This window comes from Mus caroli, unplaced genomic scaffold (assembly GCF_978045245.1).
Source record: "Mus caroli unplaced genomic scaffold, Mus_caroli_1 scaffold_15, whole genome shotgun sequence".
Taxonomy (NCBI): Eukaryota; Metazoa; Chordata; class Mammalia; order Rodentia; family Muridae; genus Mus; species Mus caroli.
The window spans coordinates 16,039,477-16,063,938 of record NW_028227270.1 but is presented as its reverse complement, the minus strand read 5'-3'; positions in this window follow the sequence as shown (position 1 = coordinate 16,063,938).

The window sequence follows — 24,462 nt, the reverse complement described above, 5'->3', positions numbered from 1 at the left end:
TACTAATTAAATTAATATCTAAACATTGTTTTGATTTTGCCCCATTTTTTCTAAATGAGTAATGTTCTAAAGATTAATATGTAAGTGACTAAACATCCAAGCCAAATTAAATGTTTGAAGTTAAGGAGAGTCCTCAGTGAACTTCTGGGTCTCTCAACTCCATTCTGACAACTTTTGTGTAGTTGACCTTCAACTGAACTTCCTAATCTCTTGATCATCAGTTCATTCTTTGTGACTCAACTGAAAAATTTGCATCCCCAGGGAGTAAAACTAGTCAGCACTTTGTGAACTTTTCAGATCTACAAGGCTCTGAATTTTAGCAAATCTAGGGCATCTTGGCCAGAGAATAAGGCACTATTCTGGCTGTCATTTCTGTGTCTATGTCACATTGTGTTAGGCCTGCTGTGCCAGCAGGTGTCATCTTGGGCTGTACTTTCCCATAGAAATATATCAGGTGAAAATTCAGAACTATTTCTTTTTCTCCAAACTTTGAAAATAGTTCAATAGCCTTAAGCTTTCTGGTGTACAGAACTGGTATAATGTACCATTTTAATTACTGCTGCATCTGATGTGAAGTCTTTCATGACCCTACCCTTTCCCAACATGTCCTTCATAGGAATTGCATACAACATTATGGTTTTTAATGTTGTCTGGTAGTCTTCCTTCCCTAGAGGGGTTAAAGAATATAGTTGTTAAAAAGTTTTCTGTGCTAGGATTGAGGTTGCCATCCCAGGGGACATACATTTAACTCATACATGACTGACATCACAACCATATGAGAACATATAATACCAGGGATATCTGGGAGTCATTTTACTGCTATGTTCCTCTAGCAGAACAAGGTATTTGTTTTTCTCCTAGGTCTAGGACCTACCTAATTCCAGGTTCTTGGATACCTGAGTAATGTCCAACAGTCGAGTTCCATCTTATTGAGTAGGCCTTAAATTCAATAAGGTAGTTATTGAATAAGGTAGTTATTGGTTACTCCCACACTGTTAGTGTCACTATTGGACAAGCATTGTGCATTGTATGGCGTGTAGCTAGGTTGAAGGTTACCTTTTCCTATGGTATTGCAAAGAGCATTGAAGAAATTATATTTGTTTTACCAATGGGGCTGTAAAATTTGTATATTTGAGAAAGATTTTTATCCATGAAAATATACAATTAGAAAAGTTAAAATCAGGAACTTAATCTCTAAAAGCTTCATATCTACAATAAGTCATCATTACATCACTGTGCCACAGGATTCATATGAATGTAAATACAGCATGTGTATATAGCATGTGTGTACCTTTTAAGGATGAACACACAAAGACTAGGGTATAGATGGGCATGTGTGTTTAGCATACATACAACTCAGGATTCAATTCCTAGTACCATAAATTAAAAATATGCTGGAATGATGATAGCTTTAATGACACTCCTCTTTAAATTTAATGTTCCACATATATAAAAGCAGTGCCTAATTTATTACATGCAGCAGATCTCCAAGTATTTCTCAGTGAAATCTTTACTGCATAGCTTATAGCTCTGGACCTTGTGAATTCATTAATTTCATATCTATGAAAAGAACAAGTAATTTTATTTTATTTACCAAAAGCACACATCATAATCTCCTTCAGGTAAATTTTAGCTCTTCTACACATTATAAGCATAACTGTAGACTCAAGTTATAAACTGGTGAGGTTTAAAAGTCTTGGAAAGATCAGGAATTCAAGGCCCATACTTAACATAGTAAAAGCTATATACAGAAAACTAGTAGCCAACATGAAACTAAATGGAAAGAAAGCTTAAGCAATCTCACTAAAATCAGGGACTAGACAAGGCTGCTCATTCTCTCCCTATCTATGCAATATAGTACTTGAAGTTCTAGCTAGAGCAATTAGACAACAAAATGAGGTCAAAGGAGTAGAAATTGGAAACACAAAATATCACTATGTACAGATGATATGATAGTATACCATCTTAAGTGACTGCAAAAGCTTCCCCAGAGAACCCCTACAGCTGATAAACAAAGTGGCCTGATATAAAATTAACTAAAAGAAATCAGTAGGCTTCCTATACTCAAAGGATAAACAGGCTCAGGAAAAAATTTGGGAAACTACACCCTTCACAATAGTCACAAACAATATAAAGTATCTTTGTGTGACTCTAACCAAACAAGTGAAAGATCTATATGACAAGAACTTCAAGTCTCTGATGAAAGAAACCAAAGAAAGATGGGAAGATCTCCCATGCTTGTGGATTGGCAGGATTAATATAGTCAAAATGGTGATCTTGCCGAAATCAATCTATGGATTCAATACAATCCCCATCAAAATTCCAACTCAATTCTTCATCAAGTTAGAAAGAGCAATTCTCAAATTCATCTGGAATAACAAAAAAGCCAGGGTAGCGAAAACTATTCTCAACAATAAAAGAACATCTGGGGGAATCACCATCCCTGACCTCAAGCTATACTACAGAGAGCAATTGTGATAAAAACTGCATAGTACTGGTACAGTGACAGACAGGTAGATCAATGAAATAGAATTGAAGACCCAGAAATGAACCCATACACCTATGGTCACTTGATCTTTGACAAAGAAGCTAAAGGACAGAATTTTCAACAAATGGTGCTGGTTAAACTGGTGGTCAACATGTAGACGAATGCAAATTCATTCTTATCACCCTGTACAAAGCTCAAGCCCAAATGGATCAAGGAACTCCACATAAAACCAGAAGAGAAAGTGGGGAAAAGTCTTGAACACATGGGCACAGGGGGAAAGTTCCTGAACAGAATACCAATAATGCTTATGCTCTAAGATCAAGAGTTGACAAATGGACCTCATTAAATTGCAAAGATTCTATAAGGCAAAGGACATTGTCAATAGGACAAAATGGCAACCAAAAGATTGGGAAAAGATCTTTATGAATCCTACATCTAATAAAGGGCTGATATCCAATATATACAAAGAACTCAAGAAGTTAGATTCCAGAGAACCAAATAACCCATTAAAAATGCGGAAAAAAAAAGAAATGGAACTATGTAGATGGGGTCCCCCTTGTCTACTTTTGTGTCTGTTGCCTGTGCATTTGGTGATGTATCCATGAAATCATAGCCAAGAATAAAGGCAAAGCTCTTTCCCTCTCCCCCCAAAAAATGCAGAACAGAGCTAAACATAGAATTTTCAACCGAGGAAACAGGAAGGACTGAGAAGCACCTAAAGGAATGTTCAACATCCTTAGTCATCATGGAAATGAAAATCAAAACAGCCCTGAGATTCACCTCACACCAGTCAGAATGGCTAAGATCAAAAATTCAGGTGACTGCAGATGCTGGCAAGGATGTGGAGAAAGAGGAATTCTCCATTGCTGGTGGGATTGCAAGCTGGTACAACCACTCTGGAAATCAGTCTGGTGGTTCCTCAGAATATTTGGCATAGTATTACCAGAGGACCCAGCTATTCCACTCCTGGACATATACCCAGAAGATGCTGCAACATGTAATAAGGACACATGCTTTACTATGTTGATAGCAGCCATATTTATAATATCCAGAAGCTGGAAACAACCTAGATGCCTCTCACCAGAGAAATGGATACAGAAAATGTGGTACATTTACACAATGGAACACAACTCAGCTATTAGAAACAATGACTTCATGAAATTCACAGGAAATGGATAGAATTTGAAAATATCATCCCGAGTGAGGTAACTCAGTCACAAAAGAACAAACACAAACATGTTATGTTCTCACTGATTAGTGGATATTAGCCCAAGTGTTCAGAATACTCAAGATTCAATTCATAGACAATATGAAGCCTATAAAGAAGAAAGATCAAAATGTGGTTGCTTCAGTGATTTTTAGAAGGGTGAACAAAATACTCACAGGAGGAAGTATGGAGACAAAGTGTGGAGCAAAGACTGAAGGAAAGGCCATTCAGAGACTGCCCCACCTGGCGATCCATCCCATATACAGCCACCAAACTTGGACATTATTGTGGATGCTGGGAAGTGCTTGCTGCTGGAAGCCTGATATGGCTGTATCCTGAGAGGTTCTTCCAGAGACAGATATATACTGTACAGAGGTGGAACCATTCATCACGGATGATGTCAGGACCCATGCTCGCTTTGAGTGATATCCAGCACAAGAAAAAACTGTAAATGGTCAGGGTACAGCACCAGTTCTTTTTGGGCTACATGAACTGTGGTATTAGAGATATTCATGGTAGTAAAGATAGAACTTGACAGATCTAATAGAAGAATGTCAGGGAAAAGCCCTAGAATTCTGACACAAGGTTATTCAGCCTCCTTCAAAGAGCTATCTTCAATTCATAGAAGACTCTCAGGACGACCCCGGGACTTAGGCAGCATTGTAAACTTAGTAGTAGCTACCAACAATCCATCATAAATAGATTAAAAGAGCCACTAAAAGATGGAAGTTTGAGAATCGTGAGCATGTCTACCAGGATAATCAAGCAGCAGGAAGAGGTGACACGCATCCCTTGGGTGTCAGGCTTTTGTTTTTCAACTCACACCTACGACTTAAGGTGACTGAGTCCCTAAGACACATAGATGGGATGGAAACTTCTGGTTTCTTTGGAGAGTCAAGTGTGTAAGTTGGTGTTTTGCTGGGGCAAACACATAAAGGAACGTTTAGTTGACATGGTGGAAGGATGCTTTGCTAAGGCAGACACATGAAAGAACTCGGATGAAAGATTCTTCACTAACAACACACATGTATCGAAGAAATATTCCAAAAAAACTTCTGGTGGTGTTCTATGGCTTCTTCTAGAGGATTCTAGGTGGTTGGCAGAGTGATGTCAGCTGATAAAGACGTGGAGCTTGGTTAGACAGACTCGTGTGCTGAGGCAAGACACCTGGAGGACAGAGTATAAATAGGACTCTGGACAGTCCAGAGCATAGCTAGTGTTGCAATGCTTCTTGGTCTCCTGTCTTTGCTGATCTTCCCTTTTTTGAGAGAGGCACAGTGAAGAATTTATCCTGGTGTAATCGTTCCTGCTGCCTCATGCCAACTCGCCTGAGGCCTGGCTGTTTCTGCTAGGTCTTGCCACCACTGCTGATTTGCCTTTTCTATCCCAACACTACTGAAACTGACTGCTGGTATATCCATGAAGGGTTTACCAGTGAGTACTGGTGACTCCTGGAAACTGAACTGCTGATTTCCTGACAACGCAGATGAGATTTGCTCCAAAGAACAATTGCTAAGCAGTTCTACTTCCCCTGTATCCTAATAATCTTTATTTTCCACTACCTCTGGTGGGTTGTGGATCAGAAGGGGAGAAAAAAAACATTTTAGAACCTATATTAAAAATTGGTTTTGAAAAATTTAAGACAACACATAGACTTAAAAGGAAACATATAAAATCACATGCAGTAGAATGTGCAAAATGTTAGTAAATCACTCAGCTGCTTGGCCAGGGGACTAGAGAAGCCAAATTAGCTGCAAAACAAAATAAACCAAACAAATGAAAAGCAAGCAAGCAAGCAAGCAAACAACAACAAAAATAACCAAAGAGAAGTCCATATGGGTGTAGTCATAATACAAGAACATTTTTATTACAAGAACATTCCAGAGTTTCAACAGACAAGGGCCACTGAAATCCACATAAGTTAGTTTCAAAGATTTGTCTCCTTTTTTTTGTTTTTTTTTTGTAAAGTAAAGGGAATATTCTTGATATAGCTAAGGGATTTGAATTGTATATTTTTGTGTTGGTATGGTAAGGTTATAAAGGTTTTAGTCATAGTGATAAGATATATAGAGTACAAAAAGAATATCAGACAGCCTTAAATTGAAATTAAGCACAAAATAATGAGTTTTGATGTTTTCTATACTGTTATGAGATATAACAGAAAACTTTTGCAACCAAATTTCTCGTCAATAAAAGACCTTAAGATTTGTGAAGTTTTCTAGTTGCTAAGTCCATAGGAATTTTTTAGCAATGTGTATATAATATGTATGTATGCATGTATGTATGTATGTATGTACGTTTGTATGTGTGGAGGGGACATATTCATTTATTTGTGAGAGTGTGCACATGTGCATGAAATTTTGTGTGTACAAATGTGTTGGTGCTAGAGGCTAGCAGTGGGTATCTTCCTTGATTACTACACCTTTTTATCTTTTGAGGTAAGTTTCTTGCTGAACCCACAGCTCAGTAATTGGCTGAACTGGTGCCTGTTGAACTTACAAACCCTGTCTCTGTCTGTTTCTCCCCACCTCCCATGCTGTGATTAAATATATTCAATGCCATGCTCAGCTTTTATGTGGGTGCTTTGGACCTGAACTTAGGTCCTCATGCTTGTGTGGCCAGGACTTTACCAACTGAGCCAGCTCCTCTGTCACCCATAACATATTTAAATGACATATAATATTCTTAGTAGCTTGAAGAGCATTTTCTAAGTTTTAAAAACTGTTCATCATGTATTCAGCTGAAAGACAAAGTTGCTTTTATTCAATGTTTTAGATGGAGGAATGGCTCATCCACAAGTGCTGATGCCCTCATCATGCCAACCTATACCTGTGTTGCCTTACATAGTGAAGGAACTGTAGGGATGCAGTTAGGGTCAAAAGCATCGAGATGAGCAGAGTCATCCCAATAACATGGCTCTATAAAAGTAGATAAATTGGTTAAAGAGATGAAATAAGAGAGGAGGGATACAGAGTACAAAAGGACTAAGCCTCTGTTATAGGCTTTTAAGATAGAAGAAGGCGACTGTGAGCCCAGGAACGTCACTAGTCTCAAGAAGCCAGGGATGACTTGTGCTCTCCAGAGAGAACATGATAATCTCTGTTTTCTCAGTATGTGGGTTCTGTCAACACTGTTGGCCTGTCAAGAAAATGGAGTTTGACTTTCACCACCCAGAAGGGAACACGAAACTATGAGGAGCTTAATTTTAGCTTTGATGAAACTGTGTTGCACGTGTGACCTGCATAGGTGTAATAAATAAATATATGTGGCTTTGACCTCCAAACTGTGGTGACTCGATAGTGAACCTCACAGATAATGACCACGCAGCGCCTTTTTGGCCTAAGATAAGATGAAAAGCTACTGAGAGATCCTGGAAAACAACAGGACATTATTAGATTTAGTCTCAGAGGTGGTCTTGATATAATTAGCTAATTAGCACTCATTTCCAATGCTTAGAGAGGCAGTCAAGTAATGAAAATAAATTATTTCAAATTCTGTTTTAGTACATAGACATTTGACAATATTTAGGCCTAATGAGGCCACAAGAGTAAACCCAGAAAGCCCTGCTAATAAAACTTATGCACTTGTCACATCAAGATTAGACTACAAAACAAGCAAACCACAATTTTAATATTACATCTTGGTCTAACAAAAATAAAAGTTAATTAACAAGTGCTACCCAAGAACAAAATGCCCATTCAGGTTTTAATTTGCTCCATTTGACTTGATTATGCTGATTGGCAAGCACTTATAGCTCCTTGGTGCTGTCAATCCTTTGGCCTTGATTTCCAGATCAGTGAAACAATGCAAAATAGTTAATTCTTATAGGAGGGCAATTATGTCTGATCACTTCTTTGCAAAGGATGTCAGAGTTTATTTATTTCTGTAGGCTCCCTTCTTGCTTTTGTAACTAATCAATCATAAAAGATATAAAAAATTACAATTTGTTCTCAATTTTTTTCATAAGGATAAGAAGAATTAGATGGTTAAGCATCTTAAGGGAATATTTAGGGCAAGGAAGCTATTAGACTTATTTTCAGAGAGGAGAGATTAATTTTAAGGATTTGACAGCCTCAAGGGCAAAACTCCTGATCTAAGGTGGTTGATGACATTAGATACTGCAATGCCAGAGAACAAGACTTTCTCATTCACTTTTTGATGGAATTTTTTTAAATCTTATTTTGTTTCTGAGTACTTATTTGCCTTCCTGCTTCTCATCACAGAAAATCTGTTTGTTGTCATGCAAACAGCTAAAAATGTCTACTTCAAACCTCTTCCCCCCTGCCACATTAGTAGGCCCTGTTTCGGGACCTTTGCTGATGTGATATTATGAGCGTAGCTTCTGACATTACTAGGAGACACCATCTCGCAGCAACAACAAGAATGTTCCTCTGGCTTTCACAGTCTTCCCACCTCCTCTTCTGCAAGGGTTCCTGAGTCCTTAGGGGCAGGAATTGTGTTATAGATGCATCAGTTGGAACCGGGCTGCATACATTTGCATTTTGAGATGTTGTGTTTTTCTGGAATGATCTGTCTGCTACAAAGATAGGTATCCAATGAAGGAATAAGAACTATACTTATCTGTGGGCATAAGATAAATATTTAAAATGTAGTTAAAAGGATTGTGCTGTGTTAGTAAAGTGGTGGTTGTAGGTTCTTCTCCAACGTCCATGATTACCTCCAGCCCGGGAGATAGCTGACTAGGTTTCCAGTACTGGGCATGACTTTCCCTTGGTCAGCAGGTCTTAAGTCCAATTAGAAAGCTGATGGATACTACCAAATTACTGAGAAAAAAAACAAGCCTAAATTTATATCAGATCAGATTCAGCATTGGTCCTCTGGGCCTTATGTCTAAAACGCATGGTCACTTTAGCAACAGAGACTTACTTTCCATGTCTGTGGAGCAATAGCAATAGCCTAAAATGCTATAGGACAACCTTGACGAATAACTCAAAGAAGGGCTTAACATATGTGGTATTGGGTTTTTGTTAGTCTATGATTCCTAGGGAAAGCCTTGTCAGCCAGATAAAGAAAAAAATATGTATATGTATATTATACACACACACACACACACACACACATATTTGAAGTATTTTAGGTAGATAGTTAATAGTACGTTTTCTTATGACTTTGGGACTCTGTCACCTCAGTCATTATGATCTTTTCTAGTTTCATCCATTCATTCATTCCATTTTTATGAAAAGTTCATAATTTCATTTTTCTTTACAGCTGAATAACATTCTGCAATGTATACATACCATGTTTTCATTATCTATTTATTAGTTGGATAGCATTTGTATTGTTCCAATTTCCTAGCTATTTTGAGTAGAGCATGAGTGCACATGGCTAAGCAAATATCTGTGGAATAGGATGTCAAGACCTTTGAGTATATGCCAAGGAGTGATACAGTAAATCATACGGTAGAATTAATTTTAGTATTTGGAGAATTATCCATGTCTTTGTTCCAGAGTGTCAGTGAATAATAGTTCCTTTTGCCCTACCTCCCCTCCAGGGTTTGTTGATATCTGTTTTATTGACCTTTGCCATCCTGAGTCAGATAAAAATCTCCAAGGTGTTTTGACTTGCAAATTTTTATTTTCTAAAGCTGATGAATGTTTCTTAGTCATTTTTATTTCTTCTTTGAGAATTCTCTGTGCAGATTCCAATTCCATTTTTTGAATTGGTCATTTGTTTTATTTGCTCTTTGTGTTCTGAGTTCTTCATATCTTCTGGATCTTAATCCCTGGTGAAGAATATAAGTAGCTAAAAGTCTCTCTTGTTCTTTGGGCTCCCTCTGCACTTGATCAACACTTTCTTTAGTTGTTAGGAAGAGGATTTTAACAACAATTTTTTTTTCACAGTGCAAGGATGTTAAAGTACAATCAATAAACAAATATATATATACATACACACATTACAATGTATATATACATATGCACATTACAATGACAAGAAAGAGAGCAAGGACCTGTATATAGGAGGGTTTTAAGGAAAAAAGGAAATGCGGAAATGATGTAATTATATTATGATCTCAAAAGTAAAAGAAATAATTCAATATCACTATTTATCTTGTCTCTATTTTTTTTCAGGAATTGAGGACTAAACCCAGGGTCTTGCACTTGCTAGGCACGTGCTCACTCTACAACTGAGCTAAATCCCCAACCCCTGTCTTTTATTTTATTTTTTTGACAATATCACTATTTATAATGGAAATAAAAATTAAAATAAAATGTAACACCACTGTAAAGTTTTTAGACTGAATAATTTTAAATGACTGACCAAAAGAATTATTGCCAAGGGTATGGGATAACAAACATTTCCCGTGGTGGAAATGTTAAAAGATAGAAAAGATACATTTTGGGGAAACGAAGATTAAAAAATTCCACATGTAATGACAACCTAATCTTAGGTCAAGGCTCCTGATCTTATTCCTGATCTGTTAAATTAGATGTGCACCAAAGGACTTGTGTAACAGTGTTGACATCAGCGTCATTTATGATACTTCAAACTAGAAGCAGCACAGCACAGATGCCCGTCAAAAGGAAAAAAATAGTATATTCACAGAACTTATGTATTTATATCATACAGAGCATATGTTGACATTCTGACATAGGCCATATGCAATGTGGATGGCTCTTCACCCTTTTCACAAATGAATCCATATCAGAAAGAATACATACACATTGTGCCCATCCACATTATAACAGTCCCCAACAGAGCAGAATTCCATGGCAGGAAGACGAGCAGTGACTTTCTTTGAAGAAGACTCAGGAAAGAGAAGTTCTCTAGGAAGGAACACGGGAAGCTTTTTTGTCTCATGTGCTCCTCTCTCCAAGTACATTTTCTCTGTAAGGACATTATACACAAATCTGTAAAAAGGAAACAATGGAACTTCTGATAACAGGAACTATTTTGTGTGACTGTCATGGACATTAAATAAGCTAACATACCTAAAATGCTCACAATAATGACAGAAACATCCTGGATGATGCCAAAGCCCTACAAATTACCATTAAGATAAAGAAAAAATGCTACAGACATATAGTGAGAAACTACCCACATGTAAATCCTTAGGACAATATGGGTGGGAGCTGGAAGCCATTGTGATGAACCAGGCACAGAGAGGTAAGTCCTGCATGATCTAACTTGTGAATTCTTAACACAAACCAACAAAACAAAACAAAACAAAACAAAACAAAACAAAACAAAAACAAGAACAAAATAAGTCAGAAAGACCTCGGAAAAGTTGAAAGAGAATAGAAGGGTGATTACTAGAAGCTCCAGAGAGCTGGAGAACAAGAAGTGTGGGGAAGGTTGTCTATGGATGTGTAATTAGAACCAGAAGCTCTAGTGTGCTGTCTCACAGTAAAATGGCCTAGTTTATAGTAAAGTACTGGATATTTCAGACAGAAAGGATAAAACAACTTGCTGGGCTTGCTGCCATATGCCTTTAATCCCAACACCCAGGAGGCAGAGGCAGGCAGCTCTGTTAGTTCAAGGACAGCCAAGGCTACACAGCAAAACCTCTCTCAAAGAATGATTTGGGAGGAGAAGGAAGGAGCGGGTGAGGACTGAGGAGACATGCATTTTACCTGCTTTAAGCTTATACCATGTATGCATACACTGAAGCTTCCCAGAATTATAGTGCATGAATTAATGTTTTTATATGAGTCAAACTCATTTAAATGACAGAGAGATAATTGCTACAAGCAATGCTGACATTTCCAACATTCTTTTCTTTAATGGACGTCTGAGTGGTTGCACACGAATTTTAAACCATGTGATGTATTTCAGAATGTAGAAACAATTCTTTATGACACAGAATGAGACGTTTCTGGTCTTAAAATTCTGCTGTTTTTGATAGGTAGTGTGGTTGCTTCTGCGCAGGGGGCCTCTTGATTCTTCCGAAGCTCCTGTCTGCAGCTTACCCCACAGCTGGCTTCTACATGACTGCAAGCTTTCCTCTCCATTCAATTATCCAGAATTTTAAACACAAGTAATTAATCCTTTGATCAAATGGTATAGAATTAGACATCTCTGATTGCTCCTTCCCCGAAAAGGGGGCTTCAGTTTCTTCAGAAAAGAATATTTAAAGCCCTTTTAGAGAGAACATAAGGTGGTGGGGGAAATGGTTTTGTGCTAATATTCTCCAAAGCTGTAGCCTCAAGCTTTACTTGATGGAAATCAAACAAAAATTATCTTTTATCTGAAACTTGTAGAGAATTTCTTCCTTTACACAATACATGAATGGCAACATTTTAGCTAAATGGTAAAGTGAAATATCAGAGCAGTATCTCTTTCAACTGATAGTCAGCAGTGTTAGCATGATGGTGGTGGTGGTGCTGCTGCTTCTGCTGCTGCTGGGATGTTGAAAGGAATTTAGGTTTTTAACCCTTTGAACGGACAAGAATGTTTTCTGACAGACAGCATAGAATATGAAGTTGATGGTAGACCAGCAAAATTCTAGGTAACATTTTACTGAACTATCTTTGAATAAGTCTGTCTCACACTAACATCATTTTGGGGGGTCTTAAATGCTTATATAAAGATTTTTAAAGCTGAATGCCCCTTATGCACTATTAAAGTGCAGGGGCAATTTCTGGGGTAGTTCTCCAAAGGGAGAAAGCTGCCCAGAAAAAGCCCACAGAAGACCAAACTAATCTACCAAATGAGCAAAAGTAAAGGCACATTTTAGCTCTAAATCACTTCAGTATAATTTCACCTTCCTTGAAAACTAGAAGTAATAAAATGTCCACCAGTTGGTTGGTAGGAGCCTCATTATGCCAATTCCACATAATTGCTATGTTTGACCAAGCAGAGCAGAACAGCAGCTGGCCTGGAGATTGCTCTGCACTCCCACTTTAGAAGTTTGCAGGGCACACAGGCAATTTTTGATCCCTATGTCATTGAGCATGGTCATGCTATACTCTGTGGTAACGTGCATAACAGAATCCTATTCAGCCATAAGGTAAACAAACCCCTTCATCTAGAACAGCATGGATGGAAACAGTGGCTTTTTTGTTAAAGTGAAATGAAGTCGGGCATCATACCAGATAAGACACTCTATGCAAAACTCACGAGTGCATAAGCTTAGCAAGATTTCCCACTACTGGGCTGTGCAGGACTCAGAAGTATTTATCATAAAAAGAAAATTCAGTTAAAAACTCTTACCCTGTCATTACCATCTACTATCTATTCTCTTGGTTTCTCTGGGACTGCTTTCTGCGTCCAGGCTCTTAGTATGAAGGTGTGGAAAATTGACTGGGTTTATAAGTACTGAACAGATAAATACTCTGTTCTGAAAATGAAGAAGAACTCTCAAAAACATTAGTTCCTAAGAGAAATACATGTATATTTATATTTTAAAAAATTAGACAGTTCCTTCAACTCTCTCTATGTTCCTTTTTAATGTTTAGGTCAATAACTGCCGCTTGTATCTCAGGAGGGAGTCCGTTTCCTGAATGAGCAGTGTGGTACCTTTGTCATGTGTGTTTACATCATTCCTGCAGAGGAGAACAAGCCACATTTTGTCCCTCATCTTTTGTGATATTATCCCCACCTGCTGGCACTTCAGGGGATTGACCTTCAGGCTGCTGGTAGGAAGCACCCTGTTGTTTCTGGGGCTTTTTGCTCACCTCCTGGACTTTCTTATTTGATTCCCTGTGACACACTCAGGCAGACATTAATGGAACATGATTGTTCTAATTTTATCACTGGCTAATATTGTGTGCCTTCTTGTTTATAGTAGAAAAAGAAAGTGTCTTGCTATATTGCCCACGCTGTCCCAGAACTCCTCCTGGGCTCAAGCAGCCCTCCTGTCTCAGCCTTCAGAGCAGCTAGGACTGTAGGTCCAAAGAGCATGCCTGGATTCTTTCAAAAGAAATTCTTGGGTTTGTCTCTCTTTTTCTGTTTCTCCCACTGCCATCTGTTTCTCCCTTTATCATTTCTCTTTCCAGAATGACTGCCAGGCCAACTTCTTGTTTCCAAATCCAATAATCATCATTCAAACCTTATTTAATGTGACTTACTGGAAAGTCAAGTGCTATCGTCTTAAGCTACAAGCACAGTGCTGGGTATAGTGAGGTATTAAATAGCGGCCTTCAGTTAGCTATTGCAATTGTAAAGATAATTCTAAATAACATGTGTGATGCTGAACGTATGCATCTCACTCGGGAACATGGTGAATTTCAACCTATTGTACCCTTTTACTCTTGCACGTTGCCGCATACTCCGTAGGTAGCCTATCTCTCTATTGATTTTGTCCTGTGTTGGCAGAGGCACTTTAGTGTGATGTGGGTGCTATTCATCTCATTTGGCTTTTCTTGCTTGGGCTTCTGATGGGCACTAAACAAATAAATAAATAATTGCTCAAATCACTATCACGAACGTCTACCTTTCTAAGAATTCACACATACATATTTCCTCTGTACAGTCATATTTTATGTTCCTAACCCATTTTGAGTTAATTTCTCTGGGTGGAGTGAAATAAAGGTTCAGTTTCATTCTTCTGTTTGTGGACACTAGTTTTCCTACAGCCATTTATGCAAAGGTCAATTGATGGTCTATGTGTGAACTCTAATCTATTGCAGGTGTCAGTTTGTCTGTCTGTATACCAGTGGCATATTGTTCTAAAGACTGTAGATAACAATAACATATTTGGAAGTTAGGATGTGAGATGCATCCAGTTCTATCCTTTATCAAGAATGTTTTGGGGCAATTTTTTTGTGATTCTATATGAATTTCACTCCTTTCTTTCCTAATCCTGTAAAAACTGCCCTTGAGATTTTGATAGATGTTACATCTGTAGGTACCTTTGGCTAATTTGGCCTTTTATCTTCTGATGTGTAAAAAATAAATGCAGTTTGTTTGTTTTTATTATTTTTATTTCTTTTGTCAATATTTGTAGATTTTATTCTCAGAGTTCAAGTTTCATAGTTAAACTGATTGCTAGGTTTCTCTCCCCTTTTCCCTCTCCCTCCTCTCCTCCTCCTCCTCTCCTCTCCTCTCCTCCCCCACCTCTCTCTCCTTAGCATACTTGATATTTTCTGCACATAGCCTATGCCATTTACATTCTGGCACAGTCCAGGACTTCCACTGTGTTGTCAAAAGGAACTAAAAACTGGGCATCCTTGGTTTGTTCCTGATCTTGTGTGTGTGTGTGTGTGTGTGTGTGTGCTTTTGTTCCTAACTTGCTGAGAGTTTTTATTATAGAGGGCTATTGTAGTACATCAAATGCTTTTCTGCATTGATTTGCAGGATTTTTGCACTTTATGTTTTATTTGTTGATACATTTTTTTTCTCATTACTTGCTTTTTTTCTCAATAGCACTTCAGGGCTAATACCATATATTATGATATAAAGGCTGGCATTTTATTGAAGATTTTTTCCAGTTTTTTTTTTTTTAACAGGAATGCTGGCCTTTAATTTCTTTCTGGTAATGGCTTTGGTTTGGGTATGAGAGCAGTGTTGGCTTCATAGTACATCTGCAGATGTTCCTTCTTTATTTCTGGAAGAATCTGAACGGGATTGACTGTTCATTATGTTTGGTGGAGCCTTTCAACAAAGGCACCTGATTCTTGGTTTTGTATGGGGAGTTGTTATTAGTAATTAAATATCATTAGTGCTTGTCAGTCTGTTCAGACTCGTTTTTCTTCATGACTCATTGTTCATAGGCAATGCTTCTGCTGACTCATTCATTTCTGCTAGAAGGTGCAATCTGTGGACATTAGTAGAAGGCTTTGTGTGCTTTCTGATTTCTGTAACATCCACTATAATTTCTCCTTTCATATTTCTAATATTAGTTGGTGTTGATAAAGATTTGCCACTGTTTTTCTTCTTGAGTGAGGTAACTCACATCCAAAAGATAATAACAGTAATAACAAGAAATGAGAATTGAGAACACAGGATAGCATAGATCCACTAATGAGTACATATTAGCCAAAAAGTACAGAATACCCCAGGGTATAACCTAAAGTCTGTAAGGAGTGTAGCAAGCAGAAATGCCCAAATGAGGAGGTTTCAACCTCACTTAGAAGGGGGAAGGAAATAATCATGGGGGAGGGGAGCAGAAGGAGGGAGGGACCTGGGTGGAAGAGAGGAGAGGGAGAGGAAAAGGAGAACAGGATCAGAATAGGGGTGTGGAAATAGGCGAGAAGCCCAGAGGGCCAAGAGAATAAATGGAAATAAGCATCCTCAGGGAGTGGGAGGTAGGGAGACCCTCTAGAGAGTACCAGAGATCCAGGAAGTGAGACAGTCTCAGGACTCATTGGGAGTGACCTTAGCCAAAATCCCCAACATTGGGGAAAGGGAACTTGAAGAGTCTACCTCCAGTATATAGACAGGGCCTCAAGTGGAGGGACAGGGTTACTAACCCATAGTCAAAATCCTGACCCAGAATTGTTCCCGTTTAAAGGAACTGCAGGGCAAAAATGGAGAAGAATCTAAAGGAAAGGTGGTCCAATGACCAGTCCAACTTGGAATCCATCTCATGGGACACCAAAGCCTGACCTGACACTACTGTGCTATGATGTGCTTACAGACAGACAGGAGCCTGGCTGGCTGTTCTCTGAGAGGCCCTATGAGCAGCTGACTGAGACAGATGCAGATACTTACACTAAAACATTCGACTTATGTCAAAATATGAGCTTTGTAGTGTGTGTGTGTGTGTGTGTATGTGTGAGAGATTGTGTGTGTGTGTGAGTGTATGTGGTGTGTGTGAATGAGTGTGTTTGTGTGAGTGTATATGTGTTTGTGTGAGTGTGTGTGGTGTATGAATGTGTGTGTTTGTGTGAGTGTGTATGAGTGTGTTTGTGTGTGTGTGTAGTGTGTGTATGAGTGTATGTGTGTGAATGTGTGTGTGTATGGAGTGTGTATGTTTGTGTGTATGTGTGGTGTGTGTGTTTGTGTGTGTGTGGTGTGTGTAAATGTGAGTATGTGTATGTGGTGTGTGAGTGTGCATTTGTATGAGTGTGTGTGTGGTGTGTGTGTGGTGTGTGAGTATATGTAGTGTGTGTGAGTGTGTATGTGGTGTGTGTGAGTGTGTGTGTGTGTGAGTGTGTGTGGTGTGTATGTGTGTCAGTGTGTGTGTGATTGTGTGTGTGATTGTGTGTGTGATTGTGTGTGTGTGTGTGTGTTGAGAACCTCCACAGAAACATCATTCATTCTCCAGACTCCTATCAATTTCTTATCACAGGGCTTAGGAAAAATAATTTAGCAATAACAGTAACTAGCAAGTTCTCTGTGTCTTAGAATACTATCCTCTATTTTTATTTTAATAGGGGATCACCTATTATCTTCTGTCCCCTTCTTGTTCTTACTGTTATTATTGCACTAGGTATTGTTGCACACAGTGTTGTTATACTATGGGCCTCATTTTGTCCCTTCCCCCTTTACTACTTAACATAAATATGCTACAAAGAGCTGCGTTTGCTGTCACATGGATCAGATACAAAGTTCTGTCTCACTAAGGTAAATTTAAAAAGTGGGGAAACCAAGAGTTCCTAACTCATAAGCTTGCCAAGAGTCTATGCAGTAATAAAGGTCTGCCTTGAAAACATACATACGGGGAGCGTTATATTGATTGAACAGGTAGCATTTATAAAATATATATGTTACATATATATATATATATACATATGCATATATATGTATCTATCTATATATATATATGCAATAACAGGGAGAGGGGGGAAGGGAGAGAGAGAAAGAGAGGGAGAGACAGAGACAGAGACAGAGACAGAGACAGAGACAGAGACAGAGACAGAGCATGAATGGAAAAGAAAGCAGGGAGGGGTATATAAGAGGATTTGGAAAGAGGAAAGGGAAGGGAGAAATGTTTCGATTAAATTGTAGTCTCAAAAACAAAAAAGGGTAAGTGAACTAAGATCAATCACTCCGGCATGACACAGGACAGAGACAACATTTAAGGGAGAGGTGTATTTAAGGAAGCAGACCATGTTCCACTTCCAAGAAGCCATATGTCAACTTTGAACTCTCCTAGGTCTCAAGCCGATTGGAAAGCATGGGTTACATGTGTCCTCTGTTTTCAAAGAAGAGGGTTTTCTTACTTTAAAAAATGTATATGTGTGTGCGTGTGTGTGTCTGTGTGTGTGCACGCATGCATGTGCATGCCAGTGCATGTGTGCTCACACACATACACACGGTCACTGAAACCTAGTCCAGTCTATTCCATAGTGCTCTCCACAGGTTGCTTTCCTGCAAGTAAGACGCCCAGGAATGATAAGGAGACCCTATAATGCTGAACTTTAAATTAAGGTGTGAGCTTCTCACTGACTGAGTCTCTATCCAAACATTGAATACTGGCTTGGTAAAGAATGGAGGGTTCCATTTTCATAGGCATCAACACCATGGAGAAAAACACCCCACAGATACCTGTCTTTTTGGCTGTGAGGTCTCTGCCTTGGCCTTATAAATGCTGCTTATTTTGTTTATCTGTTCTTAGCAGAAATCTTATTCTGGCCTAGACTAATTCTGCATTTTTACACTAATCTCAGTGGAAAGTAAAATATTTGCACTAATCTCGCCTCCTCATGAGGCTCTTCAGAAAGTCTCCCTCCTGCTGATTTTAATGATGTTAATGTGTGCAGCATCAACACTGATAATTAGTGCTATACATAGAACTCCATAGGAAATGTTTTCCTTACCCAGCCCCATGAGCTCCCAGATAATGGGATCTCCTCCAATGAATTTATTGTAATTTTAAAATATTATATATTTCCTCCTCCTCCTTCCTCTTCCTGTTCTTTTTTTGAGGGAGAATTCTTCCTTCACCTTTATGAACACTTTGGAAAGAAAAGGTGACAGCATCCCACATCTCTCCCACCTCTCTATGCAAATCACTTGTTCCATTTACTTGGGGCCCGGAAGCTTGAAGCACAAAGGACAGCAAAGGACATGCTGTTTTGCAGCACTTTATGCCTAGGCAAGTTTCATCCTTCCCCTTTCTATAAAGGTGCTCAATGTCCCTCAGCCACACACTCTTAGTTGACCCTGTCAAGAGTCAGGGATGGGAGGGTGGCAGGAAAACTCTAAATCAGTAGTTATTTCGTTAAAACAGATGAAACACAATGTCAACTAAACAAAAACAGGTACCATGTTGCATATTTAGGGGAGCACAATTCCTCTTATGGGAAGGAAGCTCTATGGATTCTTCTGGGTTTGTTCTGGTTTTATTTATTCCTGCCTTTATCCTTCACCCCACTCTACATCATTCCATATCTCACCCAACCACATCAAGTGAAGAAACACTAGCGCTGTGTTTATTATGTCTGCTTGGTTTCTTTCTCATTATGCTTGCTATGTTTGATGGTACTCACTTTGTTTGATGGACATGTACATGCATGTGTATTGTGTGTGGGTAGAGGCATTTGATCCTCTCAGACTTGATGTTATAGTCAGTTGAATACTATCCAACATGAGTGCCAGAAATTGAACTCAGGTGGTCTGTAAGAGCAGTATATGGTTTTAACTGCTGAGCCATCTTTCCAGCCCCAACATTCATTTTTCTGCTGAATATCTTAAAAGTCCATTGCATCTGAAATCTTCTCTCTCCTCCTCCTCATCTTTCTTCTTTTCTCATCCCTGTTTCTCCTCTACAGTCTTCATCATCTTTCTCTCACATCCCCTGGACTTACTGTTCCGTGAGGTATAACATGATGTTACTATATGGTAACAAACAAAAACAAGTTTGATGTCCACACAGAGTTGCACAGACCAGTGTGAGAATCTCAGGTCTCCCAAGCTTTGTTTCCTAGAACTCTTCCTTTCTAGAGCAGGAAACCAAAAGAGGAGAAATGAGACTCTCCCATGGTTACCAAGGGTTACAAGAGCCTTAGGTAACAGTTGCACATTCTAGTTGATGGGCAGATTCTTGTTTGGCAAAGGACTGTGAGACTTCACTGCAGAACCCTTCTAGACGATAATCTTCAAATTATCATTGTGGCTTAGAGTAGCTGATGACATTTTATTGCAGAGGCTCCAACTTGTCAGGAGCAAATATTTTTTTCTCATGGATAAGACAATAATTAACAGAAGTCAAAATCTTGTTAGAATACTCCACAGAGGCTGCAAGAAACACTGACAGTGTATTGCACCGGAAGCAGGGGGCTACAGAGACTCTTCCAGGATTGGTGGGTTCAGCTCTGCATTACCCGTTGGTGCTGTTTCTTAACTGAGTTTTTCTTAGTAGCCTCAGGGAAACTGAAATGTCTTCTTCCAATTCTACTTGGAGTCATTAGTAACTCTATCATGGATTTTGCATCTAATTCATGGGGATCACCTATTATCTTCTGTCCCCATCAGCCTGTTAATACTAAAAATGCCCCATTATCGTGCTGGGCATGGAGTCAGCCTTAGTGTCTTCTCACTTAGCTTTCAGTCAAGTCAGATGGATATGTTGTGCCTTTTATGAGTATGTTGTGGATAATAGTGCAGGAAATGAACATATCTTTTTTTAATTATCAAGGGATTCTTAATAACTTTCTGATTTATATACACTAAACTCTCTGGATTGCTTGAGACATCCAGACTATCATCTTTGTCTTTTGAGGTTCTTCAGAAGAGGAAAATATATTGTGGTCGGTAAATAAATCTCATGTTGCTTTGAGTAAATGCTTGGATTTGAGGACACCACTGGAGAGACAGGAATAATATTATGTAATCTGGTAGGGAATCTGTCTATCAGTACTGTGAGGACTTGCTAAAATTATGGTTGTGACATTCACAAGTTGCATTTCTGAGGTAAACTACTTTAACCTCTTCCTATTATCAGATGAAGTGCAATGGTAATTATTGGTGAGAGTGTTAGAGTTTTTTTTTCCCACAAGACAGGTGAAGGTCTTAACACATGATCTATTCTATTAGCAAGCAGTAGTAATATTAGTGGTGTGCTTCAGCAGCTGCAGATCCTATATTATAAGGTTGTATGTGTAAGAAGATCAAGGCTCTGGTAGTTCTTGGCTACGTTTTCACTTACTATCTCAAAGAATTATGTCTAAAACCCCTTCTCAAAGTTTTTTTGTACTTTGTTAATTTATTACAGTTCTCTGAATGAGATCTCCAGTATCTCGTACAAGTGGGCAGCAATACACCTTCAACATATTCCGTGATGTTGACAAATGATAAGGCATGCAGGTTGAGACTTCTTACAATCCTTTTCTTAACATATTAGTAAAAATTCACAAAATAGAGGAAAATAATTTCTTCCCCAAATCCTTCCACATTCTTAGTGTCTTTAAAATGAACTTCCACAATGTAGATGCAATTTATTTTTCATTTAATTCTGTGAAGAATTTGAATGATTTAATAGGGGAAAAGGAAATAAAAAGAAACTCTTCAATACTGTCAATAATGGAGATCTTAAATATTAACAGGGACAAAAAATGGAATAGAGCCTGAAGGAAGGGCCATCTGTGGACTGCCCACCTGGGGATCCACCATGTCTACAGACACCAAACCTGACACTGTTGCCATGGTCAAGAGGCACTTGCTGACGGGAATCTGGTGTGGCAGTTCCTTGGGAGATCTGTCTAGGAACTGACCAATGCAGATGTGAATGCATGGAGCCAACCATCAGACTGAGCTCAGAGAACCTGCTGGAGGAGCTGACAGAAGGACTGGAGGAGTAGAGTGGGATTGCAACCCCATTGGGAGAACAACGTAGACTGGCCTGACCACCCAGTTCTCCCAGAGACTAGAACACTAACCAAGGAGTGTACAGGGAAGGATCCTTGGCTCCAGATACATATGTAGCAGAGGATGGCCTTGCCTGACAGCAATGGGAGGGAAGGCCCTTGGTCCCGGGAGGTTTAATACTCCAGCATAGGAGGATGTTGGAGTGCTGGGGCAGGAGAGGGTGGGTGGGTGGGGGAACCCCCTCATACAGGCAAAAGGGAGGGGGAGGGAGGATGTGGGATGGGGTTTTGGTGGAGGGGTAACTGGGAAGTGGGATATCATTTGAGATGTAAACGAATGGAATGATGATGATGATGATAAAATAAGAATCATCTAGTTCTAAAGGTATAATAGTGACAATCATACCTTATCAGTAACCAACAGCTGAAAATTGTACTTAAGAACCACTAAGTAGGAGGAAATCATGCCCTCTTCTAGGAATCTAGCTAACTGTCCAGGGCTAGTGAAGTCGTGGATCTTTAGAAGAAAACCTACTACCTCCACTTAGCTAGACCAGCATAATTTCTAACTACATTCTAAAACTTATCCTTATGCCCACAGATAAATGTAGCTACCATCCCTCATTAAAGAAGCTTTTCCTTACTACAAAAAGGGATTATTGCAGAAGACCATAGTCATGGTTTTAAAGCAGTTAAATGTAGCCATAATGCAGAGATCACTGGCCCATGGTCCCAGTCCCAGTGGATATATCTACAATGCAACGAGTGCACACGAGTCTCAGGAAACGTTGTAGAAGAGGCGACAAAAAGATTATAAGAATCAGAGACATCTGATGTGAGGTTGCATCTCCTAGGAAAGACAGGGAAGCTACAGTCATGATACCTCAATGATATGGCTGCTTAACCTGAACAATGACAGTAATCATGATAATATGAATGGGTACAACCCTAAATAATGAACTACAGGCAGGGAAGGTCAGACATATTCAGAGAGCTATGGCCGGAGTCAACAGGGCAGGACTATTAATGCGCATAGGAATTCACAGAGACTGAGAAGGCATGCACAGGGACTATATGGAGCCTAGACCTAACTGGGGAAACACACTAACTTTAAGGCTAGGTTGGAATCCCAGCAGCAGAAAAGACACTGAACTCAATGGCATCTTTTGAAGATCCTTGTCTCATACTGGCATGTCAGGGTTGTTTTGTTATTTTACTTTTATTTATGTATCTTAAAAAAAAACCTACACATCTTACATATATTTTATGGCTTCTGGTTTGATGTTTTTAATGGGATTCCTCAGTGTGCAAACAGGGGTGTCTCTGTTTCTTGTGCCTTTTATTGGACTCTTTTCCTTCTGGGTTTTGTTTTGTATTATTCTGATTTGTTTGTTTTGTTTTATCTTAGTATATTTTATTTAGTCTAATATTATCTCTTAGATGCCTGTCTGTTTTATAGAGACAGAAAGGGGGTGGATCTGGATGGGAGAGGAGGTGGGGAGGAATTGGGTTGGGTGGATGGAGGGGAACTGTAATCAGAGGATGTTGTATGAAAAAAGCCTTATAGTCAATAATAAAACAGAAGAAATACAGGCAACAAATGACTGCCAGCAAGGGACACTAGCCCACCTTGGGGATGAGCCCCCTGATTGGCTGTCTAATACAATGAGGCCAGCTCTGAAATCATGTACACCCAAGCTGCACTGAACAGAGAGACTCAGCAGGTTGTATTTCTATATTTATACATGTGCACAAACGTATGTAACTATAATCAAGGAAAAGGAGGCCATTACTTTGCAAGGGCGTGTGGGATATTAGAGGGGTTAGGAGGAGTGGGTATGGGAAGGTTTAGAGAAAAAAAGGGAGTGAGGAGATGTGTAATTATAGTTTCATGCTATTAAAATTTTTAACTAACTAATAGAAACTAAATAATAGAAAGCAGTGAGAGGTGTTGATCCTAGTAGCTTTCATTCTTTGTTGTTTTCCTTCTACAGGAGGATGGGCGTAGCTTTACTTCCTCCATGCACATCTTAGTTATTTAAACAGAGTCATTTCTCTGCAGGAAGTTAATTATGTGGGTACAGGAAGGCAAGGCTTCAGTGCTGCAATGCTGCTCTGTAGGGAAAGCTGTAATCTAGTGTTTGGAAGCTGACTCCAGTGTCCAACACAGCAAGCTAGGCTGTTGGCACTGTTTCCCCTGAGCTTTAGGTAAGCCAAACAGCACAACATCAGGACATGGCATCCGGAGTGAGGACACATACTATGGCCCAAGCCAGTAGCACAGGCTATGATGAGCTGACTGGGAGGGTCATAGGAGAATATTATGGATTCTGGAGGACTAGGTGAGATAATCTCTCCCCTTATTGTAGCCAACATTGATACAACTGATGAGATATTTTCCCTCTGGGATAGCACTGCTCATGTTTATGTTTTAGTAACCCAAGACCATTGGCACTTATCTGTAGCATACAAATATAGGCCTTCAGTGGTCCTGCTTAGCTTCTGTTGAAAAAAAAAAGGTTTAATTATATAATGTTAACCCTTATCTTTAAGATTTCAATAAAGCATCCCAAACAATAATAAAAAGAACAGTTAAGGAGTTTGAATGGAGGCGCTCTCTATGTGGGAAAAGACACTCCAAGAAGCCATTGATTCTCAAATGAAAACTCTAGTTCTAGAGGTAGGTCACCCGGGAGCACCACAGATCATAAAAGCTACTTTAATAGCTATTTGTGGAATGTCAGAACTAAATGATGAGCCTATATTGCTAGAGACACCACATGCTGTAGGATAAGAGGAAAGCAGGTCTGGATTGAGATGAGCAGGCCTTCTCAGCCAGCTGGCTCTGAAAGTACCAGTGGGCACCATGTAGGCCATGAGGGAAAATTTTCACAGTAGTCCTTTCCATCTATGGACCTGTGTCCTACATGCCAGGTAAGATGTGCTCAGTGCTGAAATGACAGCGTGCCTGTTATGTGTACTATCGACTGCTATCCAGTTGGATTGAAGACCCACTCCATAGAAAGGAACTCATGTTTTATACGGCAAAGACTGAGCAAAGGCTGGGGGTGCCAAAGACCCCAGAGGGGAAGATATATCTATTGTTTTGTTAAACA